We start from the raw sequence: 14277 nt of genomic DNA, 5'->3' as shown, positions 1-14277 counted from the left end.
GGCCAGCTAGGAGTCTTCTCAGGAGACTGCACCTGAGACTGCACTGACCAGTGAGTTGTCACTGAGCAGTGAAACCTTTGTGTTGCACAAATTCTGCTCTGAGCATGCAAGCCAGAAAATCAGATCTGATGACTGTATCTTCAGATCTAATGACAGCTTCAGCTGTCTTAATATTCTTTAGAAATCGACAGAAGTTTAAAGGCTTTTAACATAAGTTTGGATAGGAATAAAAAGAATGAATTGTTTTAATATGTTATAGCACAGCACTAAAATAAATGGGTACATCAGAAGTGAATTAGATAAACAGGAACTGGAAATCTCCAACCAGAAAATACTGACAACATACAGCATAGAAGGAAATAACTAGAGTCCAGGTGAGAAGCATCATTGGACCTCAGAGTGAACTAACATGAGATCTTATCCAAAGTGTTAATCTTTATCTTTTGCTGAACAGCTTGTAATATACAGTATTTGCAGCATTGCCTGCTTTTCACTAGAGGTAATAGACCTTAAATATATGTCAGGCAAATATCAGTGTTATGAATGCTTATTGCATGCTTGTGTTATTTTAACTGACATTTTAATTCTATTGATATTTTTAAACCATGTTTCTCCTTTTATAATGTAATTTGATTTATTCTTTGAAAGCAGGAATAGTGCAAAAGTACATTTTTAGCATGGCTTTGGACTGTCATAAAAGCCTTAGTCACTTAAGTTAGTACTGGCTCAGGTAGGCTCTCAATATTAGCTCACAGACCATTGTGCAAATCAGCATCCATTAAAGGGAAGGAGAAAAAAGCTGTCCTCATTACACTGCTGTCATTTACTCTTCATCCCCTGTCCTCTTTAGCAGCATTAAGACTGGATGTAAATTTGCCAGTTAATGCTGTTAGAAAATGGATAGTTCAAGAAGGGCAGGAATTAGAGATCAGTATTAGGTGCTGATAAGCTTCTTTCCCTCTGCAGTGCCAGCTGTTTAACATTCATGGGAAAGTAATCATCAAACAACGTTATCGCAGCTCTGTTGACAGCTGAGGAACATCATATCAGTATGATAATTTTTTATTGCTGCTAGCAAAGAACCATATTTTTTCTCATGTCCATTATTGTGATCCCAGCTTCTTAGTATGGGCACTGCAAACCTTTGGTTCTCAAACAATGTTTAATTTTTTCCCCCTTCTGTAATAGCGATTTTGAACATCTTTGCAGATAAAACATAAGTGTATGAATAGTCCAGTCGTGTCACAAACCAAGCATCATCTCTCAGATGGAGTTTCACAGAATTTGATTTGAGCACCTTAGATTGTGATGCCAAAAATCACACATAAACAAACAGCAACCCTCGGGAAGTTTTACACAGCATCACAATCAAGCCATGTTAGAGCACAAGGTCAAAATTAAATTTATTTTCCACAAGTAAGTTTTTTGATATTCAGATACCTTCAAAAAATTTACTGATGAATAGTCACTGTTCACCACTATCAATGCGTTGTGGATTCAGATGGGTGTCAACTTAACTGTGTGGTGCTTCTCACTGTTTCATGCCAGTCAACAATGGGAGATTTTTACAACACATGATACATAAAAGGTAGAAGCAGGAATAGGTATTATGGGTTATTGAGCCTGCACTGCTCTTCATAAAGATTATAGCTTTTTTTTTACATATCGTCACCTCTTTATCTGGCCAGAGTGTATCCTCCATCAATGCAGTGGAAATTGGGTGAGTTCTCCAATGGGCTGGCAGTCTGCTAGGTCACAGTAACAGTTAATAATCTATCGCAGCATGTCTTACACACATCTAATTTCACTTTAGGTTCTGTATTATTTGCTATCTTGTCCCAAGACTAAACTCCTGCTCTTTCAGATGCTAATGTTTTGCATAGATTTCTTCCTCAGATCTTTAAGGCATTACTTCCAATTTAGAATGTGCTATTTCAATCTACCAGTGCCCAAAGGTGGCAATGCCAGTGACACTTCGTGTAAATGAATGACAAAAAAAAAATCAGCACTGTGTCACAGCCACTCACAATTTAAATTAATGACTCATATTAAAAGGCATAGTGCAACATATCCACATTTATTGCTGGGTAAATGAGCTATGAGGAGTTTGCAAAGAGTCGTCAAAAGGACAAAGACAGATCAAGTGAGTGGACAAAGAGGAATTATAATGTAAAATTATAATGTAGGTAAATATGAGGTATTCACATTGGTGTGAAAAATAGAAAAGCAATATTTTTTAAATGGTCAGAAACCACTAAATATTGATGTACAGAGGATCTTTATGTACTACTTTATGGAACACAAAAATTAGACCTTAAATTACAAGCAAATAAGAAGTCAAATAGTATGTTAGTCTTTCATGCAAGGGGATGGAAAATGAGCTATTCTTGCCTAACTGCACGTGCTCTGGTGAGACTACACCTGGAGCACTGTACACAGTTTTGGTTCCTATACAAGGAAAGATACACTTGCCTTGGACTTGATGCAGCATAGATTCACCAGATTTGAGGAAATTGTCCCATGACGAGAGTGTGAGGTCCTTGGAGTTCAGAGGAAAAACAAGACGTAATATCATTCAGACGTACAAAATGCTGAGAAAGATTGACAGGTAGATGCTGTTTCCTTAGAGTGGAAAATCTAGAACAAGAGAACATAGTCTCAGGGTTAGGGGTAAGCCATTTAGTACTTCGATGAGGAGTAATTCTAAATCTTTAGAATTTTACAACCCAGTGATCCGGGGGTGTACAGTTGTTCAGGAATGAGAGATATTTTTGGACACTATGGGAACAAAGTAACAATGGGAATCAGTCAGAAAAGTGAATGAAGAAGCAGATCTGCCATGATTACTTAGTGGTGGAGCAGCTCAGGGCTGTAGACTTAATCTCTCTCCATTTCATCATCTCTTAGTGTTCCATTGGACGTTCCAACTGCACATGATCTCTTCAAGACATAGTAGGAGATGTGTGCTCTACACAAGGGCAATTAAGGATAGACAATGAATGAGATCTTGCCAGTGATTCATGGAGTCAGGCAGCATGAAAACAGGCCCTTCAGCCCAAATGGCCTATGCTAACCAAGATGTCCATCTAAGCTAGTCCCATGATGCTTAAATCCAGAATGAAATTGCAAAACTTAGGTAGATTAATCACCAAATACTCTTGCAAATTTCTACAGATGTACAGTAGAGAGCATTCTGAATGATTGCATCACTGCCTCCAGTGGAGGCTCCAATGCATAGGATTGAAAGAGGCTGCAGAGGGTTGTAGACTCAGCCAGATGCATCACGGCCACAACCTACCCCACCATCGAGGACATCTTCAAGAGGCGGTGCCTCAAGAAGGCAGCATCCATCACTAAGGACCCTCACCACCCGGGACACGCCCTCTTCACGTCCTACCATCGGGGAGGAAGTACAGGAGCCTGAAGACCCACATTCAACGTTTCAGGAACAGCTTCTTCCCCTGCACCGTCAGATTTTTGAATGGTCCATGAACCCATGAACACTACCTCGTTATTCCTGTTTTGCACCATTTATTTATTTTTGTAACTTATAGTAATTTTTATGTCCTTATGTCTTGCTGCAAAACAACAAATTTCACGATGTATGTCAGTGATAATAAACCTGATTCTGATTCTAATTCTGATTCTAAAGTGCCTACATATTGTGGACATATCTTTCCACCAAATGGCATTCTCTCCTTGTAAGGGACTATGTCCTCATTTCTTTTTCACTGGAAGGGAAGCAGAAGCCAGATAGAGTGTAGAGTTTTTATCAGGTGGCAAGATTCCCTTGAACTCAGAATCGCAGACAGCATGCATTTGCTTTCCACACATCAACTCTGAAAGAGTTTGCACTGAATTAATGCTCAGGTGATGCCTATCTACTGAAATTTCCTCATTCATATCAGAGGTTATTAATTGAAGAAGCCAAAAGTGAAGTCTTTATGTTGAAGCATTTCCTAGTGCCACTGTTGCTTGAAGGGGAACCAGCACTAGGCAATGGGCAATTATGAGAACAAGGCTAAACTCTGCATTGTGGCTACTGATACCACTGAGAAACCCTTCAACAGCTGAGAATGCTGATGATATCAATGGCACTGTAGCTTGAATAAGTGAGGCTGAAACGCTAAATTAATATCAGTGGAGATAATCATTCTCCTGAGGGTCCTTAAACATTAACTGTATATTTTAATTTTGCTCCCTCACACTTTTAGGCTTGATTACTTTAGCGAATTTCACCCTAATAATATCACCAACACTCAAGGGTTTAATTTTCCCTGATAATGTATAGTTAACACATTAACCTCAAGTTTATTTATGCATTATTTTAATGCAATGCTAATCAGTTGAAAATGAAATAAACCAGTTGAATAATTTCATTAAAATAATGTACAAAATGATTTTATATGAATGCATTAACTGGTTCTTAACCAAAGAAACTATACTTCATTACTTAAACAGTAATATTTAATCAATTTTCCAAACAGAAAGATTTTAATTTACTCCTATTTATTTTTATCAGTTTGATTATCTGAAGGGTCCCAATGGTCAAACTCCTTTGTAAATAACTTTCTCATAGCATAATTAATTTGTAATTATGTTTTTAAGATATCTATTTGAAATTTCCCCACACTGGATTACCTTGTGCCCTCAAAAGTGCAAAGTATCTGACAGAACTGTCTTTTTCCTGAGAGGTATTTTCCTCTGGGTTGGAAATAAACTGGCACTAATGTTAGCAGCTACTTCTATCTGATATGTCCTATGTGTAGTCCCACTCCTGAGGTACAATTGGGTAAATATTCCTTGTTGAGCCAACTGAAGCGGCAAGCATTAACTGAGCTATGATTACAAGTCTGAGCTGTGTTAGTTCAGTTAGGTTTGGATCCAATATATTTTGCTAAAATTGATCCCAATGCTTTGATTTATGGAAAAGAAAAATGAGATGAATTTCCCACTCATCATCATCCCAAATTACTGCATTGTAACAGCTATGCAATTGCACTCACTGGAGAACCAGGCTGTACCACAAATCTAAAGCTTTTTGGCGGTGGGAAATTTTCATTCCTTGCATAATAATTCCCTCATCTGGTTGATAGGGAAAAGCTGAACATGGAAGCAATGGAATTTGTAATTTGATTTATGCAATGATGGTGTAAAATCTTACTGCCCCTCTGTCAATTATTATACACATGCCCTTAGGAACTCCTTCACCCTTCCTCCATCTATGAAAGCTTCAGTGGTGTGCAGGTGTAAACTGTTGCACATTAGCTCCTAATTCATTAGCACCAAACAGGGGGGAACGAAGCAAAGAGAATACACATTTCAGCTTTTAAATCAAACTCTAAACAGAAAATGCTGGAAATACTTGGCAGATCATACAGCTCCTATGGGGAAAGAAACAAAGTGACCCAGTTTCTAGGCTCAAGTTGGCATGTAACAAGAAGCACACATCCATTGATTCCACAGCAGACTGAGATTTTGAGGTCCTTTTGCAGGTGTTGATGAATGTATCATATCAGATACAGATCCTGCTGGAAGGGTTAAACATTCTTTCATAGTAACATGTTGTACTCTGCTTTTGAAATTCAATAGAATTAATAGGTTGAATTTTGTAGGCAGAGTGCAGTGTACAAAGGTGACTATGTAGTTTGCTTAGTGCTACAGACCTAAGATGAACTCCAGGCAACAGTATTTTCTTTCTTTATCACATTTATATAATTTAAAATAATTCTAAATATTTTGCACAGTGCAGGTTTCTAAAAAAATACTTGTGGTAAATTCAGTGTTGTGATAATATGATTGTAAATTGCAGTAGAAGTCATATTGATAAACATACATCGAATGCATTCTTTTTGATAGCAAATTATATTTATCAAAATGTTTCTCTGCCATGGCCTGTTTCACAGTTCTAATGTGGTTCACTCTAAAAGTATTGCAAATCTGGTTTTGTGATATATGGTATGTAACTATTGCTTAAAACATATTTCCATACCTGCAGAAACTTGTACTTATGTGTTTAAGTAATAACACAGCTATTACTGACGACTTATTTTGCCATTTAGCTCAAACATTGTGGTATACAATTGTTACATTGGGTTTTAAGGTTAGAGATTAGGAGATTAGCAGTTGAGGTTGATTTGAATTCTTAAGGATAAAGCTCTTTGAGATACTTTGGATAGTTCTTGAAAGAAACATAATATTTTTAGCTGTCAGTCTTAATTTGGCATCAGATTTGATTTGAAATGTAAGAAAAAATTGAAATCTTGTTACCCTGGGAGCAATCTATGACCCATTAAAAAAGTGTTGCATTACAGTTACTCATTGTTGAAACATGACTCAGCTGGTATTTTGGTCAATTTACAGTAATTCAGCTGCCAATACTACTGATAAAGTTTGAATAAAATGCTAATTACTCATCATGACTATCATTTAAGAGAAAGCTGTCAGAACAACCATACTTTTTTTAAGAGTAGAATATTATTCTTACTGGCTTTGTTTGTGAAATACTATTTAACTGAATCCTTTCAGCTAATTTACAATGCAAGTATTTTCAGCTTCAACTTCAGTTCCATTGTAGATATGTACAAACTTATATAGTAACAAAAAATGAATTAAGAATGATGAAGGATAACAGAGGGACTTTAATCTCCGATAAAGAGCCAAGTGTTATCAAAGGCTATAACCAGAAACTTCAGTACTCTTGTCTTGTTTCATATGCTGCTCCTGACATTTACTTTTTTTGTTCCAGCTAATATTTATATTTCAATCATCATCAGTGAAATGGATTATTTGGCCATTAGCACTCTTTGTGGGAGCTTGCTGTGTTCAAATTGACTGTCACGCTTTCTACATTGCAATATTAACTTGGCTGAAAAAACACTTTGCAGTACCCTGCGATTATGAGTGCAAGTGTTTCTTTCTAATCCAATGCCATTCATTTACTTAGAAGATATTAAACACGTTGAGAAAGTAAGTAGCAACATTTAAACTTCTGACCAGTACTTTCTGTAAGTTTTGCATAGGGGCTTTTTCAGCTAGAGAATGCCAATTTCATTGAAGCTTATGTCTTTGAGCTGTCGGATGGACTGTATTTCCACTTAGCATGTTCTAGTTTTATTGTTGCTGTTCAAAATGTGTTGCCTTTTCTTCTTACCTTATTACTTCATTTCCTCCAGTGAGCTTTATACCAGTGATATGCTGCTGCTTTCCCAATAAATCTTCATCTTGCATCAGTAAACTCCTAAAACATGCATCTTTTTCCAAAGTCCTGTGAGGGCAATTATGCCTTTCTCCGTGTCCACTTTTATCAGACCTGTTGTATGTAAAGCTGACAGGAGGAATTACATCCCAACCATGGACTGTGCCAGGAACTTTGTTTTTCACTCCAGTGAAAATAATACCGATTCATTTCCTTGTCACTGTGTTAATGTTTCAATGTGAACTCCTATTACAGGAATGTTCTTGACAAGTGAGAACAATATTGTGATAAATTACTTAATAATTTAGAAGTGATCAACTTCATTGTTACTAATGTAACTTTCCTGCTTCACATACTACTATCATGACCTGAAGATATTAAATTCGTGAACTATTAAAAGGGCACGATTATCTGTTTTTTTTAATCAAATATCTGTTTTATGACTGAATATGCCATACTTCAGAGTGATTGATTGCTAAACTTCTGCACTTACACAGCAATGCAAGTGCTTTGTAAGGATACACAGCACAGTACTGGTGACAAGCATCATTTGGTACAGGAAGCCCAATTCTCATTCAATTTTGATGGCTGTGTCAGAGGTCACACACAGATTATTTTAGTTTCCAATGCAGGTTACTACAAGGCACAAAAGTAAACCTCTAGTAGAATTTCTTCTTTGCATGAACCCGTATTGACTTTTCTGAACGATTATGATTGGGTGCTCTAACTCTTTTCCATTTTGAGTATCAGCACTTACCACTTCCATCTCAGTATAACTAGTTGCAGAACAAAGCTTTATCTTCACTGCTTCAAAAATGTGTCTTAGTTTATCTACTAAAATAGTGTTGCTTGCTGCATGTGCACAACTAATTGTATTTCCCTCACTAGCTCTCCTTATTTCTTTCCGAAGATAGATGTTGTCTTCTTGCCAGTAGATCAAGCTTTTTGAGCAATTGTGTATCTAAAGGCGAGCTCACAAGGAATTGTGCTGATTTTTCCCCAGCTGTTCTCTTCTGACATCCAATGAGAAAAACATGGAAGCACACTACTGTATTCTTTTATGAAGACCTGGGCATTCCTCGCAACATCAGCATCTAATGCCTATCCCAAAATACTCCTGAAAACTTGCATTTATAGGTTGCTTTTCACACCCCCTAAAGCATTTTACAAATGACAGAATACTCTTGAAATGTAATCAATATTGCAATGTCATGAAACATAATTGTCATTTTGTGCACAGACAGCTAGCAGTAAGATAGTGAATAATTAATCTGTCTAAGTAACATTAACTGAGGGATTTAAAAATTGGCCAGAACTCCTTTACTAATCTTTGAATTTGTCCCATAGTATCTTTTACACCACTGATAGAATAGGCAAAGCCCCAGTTTAGTTTCGCTGCTAATGGATACACCTTCAATGGGAAAGCGGCCAACATAATCAAAGACCCCTCCCACCCTAGACATTATCTCTTCTCCCCACCTTCCACCAGGCATAAGATACAAAAGCTTGAGGATATATACGACCAGCTCAAGGATAGCTTCTATTTCGCTACTATAAGACTCTTGAACAGACCTGATATACGATAAAGAACTCCTGATCTCTCAAGCTACCTCGTCATGGCCCTTGCACTGCACTTTCTCTGTAACTGTAAAACTATATTCTGCATTCTGTTATAGTTTTTCCTCTTGTACTACCTTAATGTACTTAAGTATAGAATGATCTGTCTGGATGTCATGCAAAAAAAACTTTTCATTTTATGTCGGTACATGTGACAATAATAAACCCATTATCAATTACCAATTGATAGACATTGGGTGCCTAGACTTTGTACTCAAGTTGTGCCATAACCCTGTGCCTCACTAGTGAGCATGCTGCCATTGAGCCATGGCTGACAAGGTGCTTCAGGCCTGGTTTCATTCTGATAAGAGCTGTAATTCTGGAGCAAACTTAAATACTTTTTTTCTTATGGGCAAGTAGATTTGAGAAATAAAGAGCCATGGCCTGATCCTTCCCTGACTTTGTAACATTGGCTAGTGATACAATCTTCCTTCTGATTACAGTTTTGTGTGCCCTATTAATACCCTCACACCCCACAACCACTGCTACCTCCTCTCCTTCTGTCATATGTTAAGTGGGTTTATGTTATATATTACTAAGTAATGGAGACCTCTTGTGCTAGATTTGTGGTATTCTTGACATCTCTTGGAGCTTATAGGATCTAAAATGGAACCTCTAATAATGTCTTTGATTTGCTATAATACATGGCAATTCCTAAAGTTTGTATAATTATCGTATTGTTTCTTATGGCATCAAATTTTGTACAATGATGAATCCTTTTAATGATTAAAATGAAGTTGCTGCATAGGACCTAATTTGTCTAATCTTAAATTAGGATGCTATATTTAGTTAATCTTTGAAGAATGGGTTATTGTTGCCTCTCCTTGGTTTACAGAGGAGACTGAAAATAATGAACCAAAATATTTTCTCTTAGTCGAAATGGGTTTATCATAAGGCTGTGTTCTGAAGCCACGAATATCGATACCAATTAATTTTTCTGAAGTGCACTGACGCAAAAACAAGTGCCTAACTCATCTGCCTGATGTGGAACTTGTTATAGCCTAGAATTTTCCCAGAATGAGTTTCCATTAATGCATCATTAAGTTAATGGTGGTGGCCTTGGGAAATATATACTGTCATTTTGCCTTGGTAAATTTCCAGCTGGTGCCGATCTGGATAAAAGGAGTGTGGGTTGTGATTTTCCTTGGACCTGTTCCGGCACCACTGCAATGACCTTATCACACCTCCAGCAAAGTTACAATGGGAGAATGGGAACAACTGGAAGGACACTTCTAACCTGGAGAACATCCATGTAGCCTTAGTAACACAGTCCAGCTTCACCAGCAGAACTGGGGACAAATAGATGGAGAACAGTCACCATTATGCCGACTGCACATATTGATAATCCTTTTTTATTAAATGAGCAGAATTTTAATTATTCTAGCATTAGCAGGACACCACCCTGAGGCAGAGAAGATTAATGCACCGCGTTATTCTTTCAGATCTCCAAGTCCTCCTGAAGGCAGGAGGATGCCATCAAATCAACAAGAATTATCACCCAGCCCAAGTGGAGAGAGATGAGTGGCAATTTGCTCATCCAATATCATTGAACAGCACCAAAATACTAACCAACATCTTCCCCAGAACATGCAAAATAACGTATTATTCAATAAAAATAGAAAATGCTGGAAAGACTTAGGCTCTTTCGCTCTCCACCTGTGGGAGACTGAAAACAGAAAATCTCTCCCTTGCCCCACACTGGGCCATTTCACACTCATCACCTCTTTAAAGCAAAATTTGCATGAGCAAACTTTCACAATACACTCTTGTTAAGAAATACTTAAACGATATTTTGCACAAAAGCTGCCCAGATTGCCACATAGCACCTGCTCTCATTCACAATTTTAAATTGTTCTCCTTTTCATAGCCTCATGAAAGGATTTATTTATGTAAGTATGCTGAAATAGCAGGGAAATTTACTCCCAACCCTGCATCTAAGCACTCTCCTTCGAAGCTGAGCTGATGTGATCTGTAGCTAATACTGTGTCACATTAAAATAGCATTATGGAGTTATAGACTGCCACACTAGTATCTGAAGTCTATCTACAGTCTAGAAATGTTATATCCTCACAAATATCTCATGTTTTCTTCAAACAAAGCTATTTCATATATATATGTGTGTGTGTATATATATATATATATCTAGTGGAATACCAAACAGTCAATCAATCAAATTGAAGAAAGTGGTTTTGTAATGTCTTCAGAATTCATTAAGGCACAGTATATATGTACACATCAACAAAGGTATATACTTGTTAAAATATCATGTTTCTGCTGCAGACTCAGTGTTCAGTCATTATGATGTTGTTAGAAAGCAGACACTACATCGCTCTCCTGCCCAACAGGATTCCAGAATTGTTGACATAAATCATACATAAAACATTTTCCTGATGAAATAGGAAGACCACAAAATGTTGAAAAATTAAAGAAAGAACAGTAAAATCCAGAGATGCACAGAAGCTTGGTCATAATCTGGATTAGAATGACAGATTAACAGTTTAGCTGTGCTGCACTTGAAATCTATTTTTCTATTCAGTTGCCAAATGACCTGTGCATTTTTGTCAATTCCTGCCTCTTTATTCAATTGTACATTTCTGTTGACATTTTACAGTTTTTCCTGTGTAGCTTAGATAATACAGCAAAACAGAATTGTGAACCTGCACAATGGTTATAAGACTATTCTATAAACCCTTCTCCACCTCAAAAGGAAATAGCAGTCGCCAATAAAATCAAAACCCGAGGCTTCATGCATAAATTAGAGACATGCATTTTAATATCATTTTGTGCCTGAAGAAGCAGCTGCTTAAATATTACAGTGACATGGGAGCTCAAAATGTACAAAACAGTCCTCTAATTTATCAGTTTGGTGCATATATAACTCAGGTTAGCAGGAATTATTCTGTGATGAGCAATGTTTCCCTCTAGAGGCATTTTAGGACAGCTAGTAATAATCAACATGTGTCACTGTAAGCAGGGTCATAGGAGCCAAAATGTATTCAAGGGATTATTTTTTTCACCTGATTTATTTATCAGTTTACTGTGCGTTAGCAAGCATGACAATGAAGAAAATGACAAAAAATGTATGTGGTATATTAAAAAGCTTGGCTTGGAAATATAGCTGTATTCCGGGCACTAGTCAGGGTCCCCTGCTCCCAATCTGTCTCAAACATTTCCATCCAGATGCTATCTGCCATAATGGGGGAGAAAGGATTAGTTGCTTTACAAAAGAGACATGGGAACTCCCAAAGTGCTTTACAGCAAATTAAATACTCTTGAAGTGTAAATACCATTGTCATGTAGAAAATTTAGCTAGCTAATTTGGATGCAACAATAACTACATTTCAAAAGTATTTCAGTAGCATTCTGGGATGTCCTGAAAGGGATGTTAGCAGCACCTTATAAATGCAAGTCTTATATTGTATATTTTATTACCATAAAATTGTTGTCTGAATTTAATTTTGTGTTTTAGTGGAGAAGTTAACTGATAAACGGGTTAAGCATCTCCTTGAATAATGATATTTGTTAATAAACATATTAAGCTTCTACAGAGTGCTGTATAGCATCAATCTTAAACTACTAGATCTGAAAATAGTGTAAATGACAGTGGAAGATAGTGGCAGCACTTCAGATCCAGTAAAATATGTTCAGAGAATTTAGCCCACGTCCAATAGATTTAGAAGCATAATTATTTTTCTTGAAGATAGAGACAGTGAATGTTAGAATTAGCTCCAGAGTTTAATGGCATCGAGCTGAGGTTATAAGATGGAGACCATTGGGATAAGGCCAGAAAATCAGAAGACAACTGTCACTGGAGATGGTCATCAGCCCATTTCAAGTACCCTTCAATTCCTTAATCAGAATCAGAATCAGGTTTACTATCACTGACTTATATGAAAAGAAATTTGTTGTTTTGAGGCAGCAGCACAGTGCAGGGTCCCAAAATTACTATAAATTATAAAATAAATAAGTAGTACAAATAAAGCAATAACAAAGTAGTGTTCATGGCATCATGGACCATTCAGAAATCTGATGGTGGAAGGAAAGAAGCTGTTCCTGTATTGTTGAGTGTGGGTCTCCAGGCTCCTGTACCTCCTTCCTGATGGTAGTAACGAGAAAAGGGAATATTCCAGATGGTGAGGGTCCTTAGTGATGGATGTTATCTCCTTGAGGCACTGCTTCTTGAAGAAGTCCTCGATGGTGGGGAGGGTTGTGCCCATGATGGAGCTGGCTGATTCTCCAACCCTCTGCAGCTTCTTGTGATCCTATGCATTGGAGCCTCCATACCAGGTGGTGATGCAACCAGTCAGAATGCTCTCCACTGTACAAGAGTTTGCAAGAGTCTTTGGTGATACGCCAAATCTTCTCAAACTCCTAACAAAGTAGAGCCACTAGCGTAACTTCTTTGTGATGGCATCAATGTGTTGGGCCCAGAGTAGGGCCTCCGAGCTGTTGATGTCCAGGAACTTGAAACTGCTCACTCTTTCCACCGCTGACCCCTCAATGAAGACTGATGTATGTTCTCCTGACTTCCCCTTCCTGAAGTCCACAATCAATTCCTTGGTCTTGCTGACATTGAGTGCGAGGTTGTTGTTGCGTCACCACTCAACAAGCCAAACTATCTCACTCCTGTACGCTTCCTCATTGCCATCTGAGAGAATACAACTGTTATATTATAAATTCTAAGGTCTGATAATCTGTCTGGGAATTGTCAAATACAGATTATATTTTTAATCTATAATTTAGAACTAGCTCCTTAATAACATTAAAATTGTTAAAAATTAATTTTGTTAAACTGCTTTTTCTGGTGTGGTGTGAGACCACCACCATCAAGAGCTCTCGTGTCATTTACAATAATTTGCTATGCTGTCAGCTCAATGATATATTGTACTTCCCAAGTTTTGCTACAGTTTTTGCAAGAACAATATTACGTTGATATATGCAAGATGATATAACTTTATCGTTAATCTCACTGCCATATTAGAAACAACTTGATAGATACAAGGCTGATTAGTCTGCCTGGATCTGTAAGGTTGCCTGGAAACAACAAATGTGGAAGGAAAATAAGCAGGAATTCACCTCGATTAGGATGGTAATGAAAATCAGAACACTGCAGATGCTGGAAATCAGAAATAAATACAGAAAATTCTGAGATCACTCAGCAGGTCAGGCAGCATTGGTGGAAAGAGAAACAAAGTTAATGCTTCAGGTCTGATAAAGAGTCTTTGACCTGAAAAGTTAACTCTCTTCTTTTTCCACTGATGCTGCCAGATCTGCTGAGTGTTTCCAACATTTTCTGTTTTTATTTGGTAAGAATAACTCCTGATTCCAGTTGTAATGTGTTGCCTGCTTTCTCCATACCCAAGTGCTCCAATAACCAAGAGTGGGTGAAATGATTTTGACAATTATAGAGTCATAGAGTACTATAGAACAAAACCAGGCCCTTCGGTCCATCTAGTCCATAC

General features: G+C 37.4%; 1 protein-coding gene across 2 annotated transcripts in view; it reads right to left on the bottom strand.

Annotated features, from left to right (window-relative positions):
- Positions 1-7379, bottom strand: part of fam204a (family with sequence similarity 204 member A) — a 106389-nt gene extending 99010 nt beyond the window's left edge. For both annotated transcript variants that reach the window (XM_052027393.1, XM_052027394.1), the window contains exon 1: positions 7154-7379. The gene's annotated coding sequence lies outside the window, so the exon portion shown is untranslated. The remainder of the gene's footprint in view (positions 1-7153) is intronic.
- Between the last annotated feature and the right edge of the window lie 6898 nt (positions 7380-14277).

Source organism: Pristis pectinata, chromosome 12 (assembly GCF_009764475.1).
Source record: "Pristis pectinata isolate sPriPec2 chromosome 12, sPriPec2.1.pri, whole genome shotgun sequence".
Classification (NCBI taxonomy): domain Eukaryota; kingdom Metazoa; phylum Chordata; class Chondrichthyes; order Rhinopristiformes; family Pristidae; genus Pristis; species Pristis pectinata.
The sequence above is the reverse complement of the archived record's forward strand: the minus strand, read 5'-3'. Positions and strand labels throughout refer to the sequence as shown.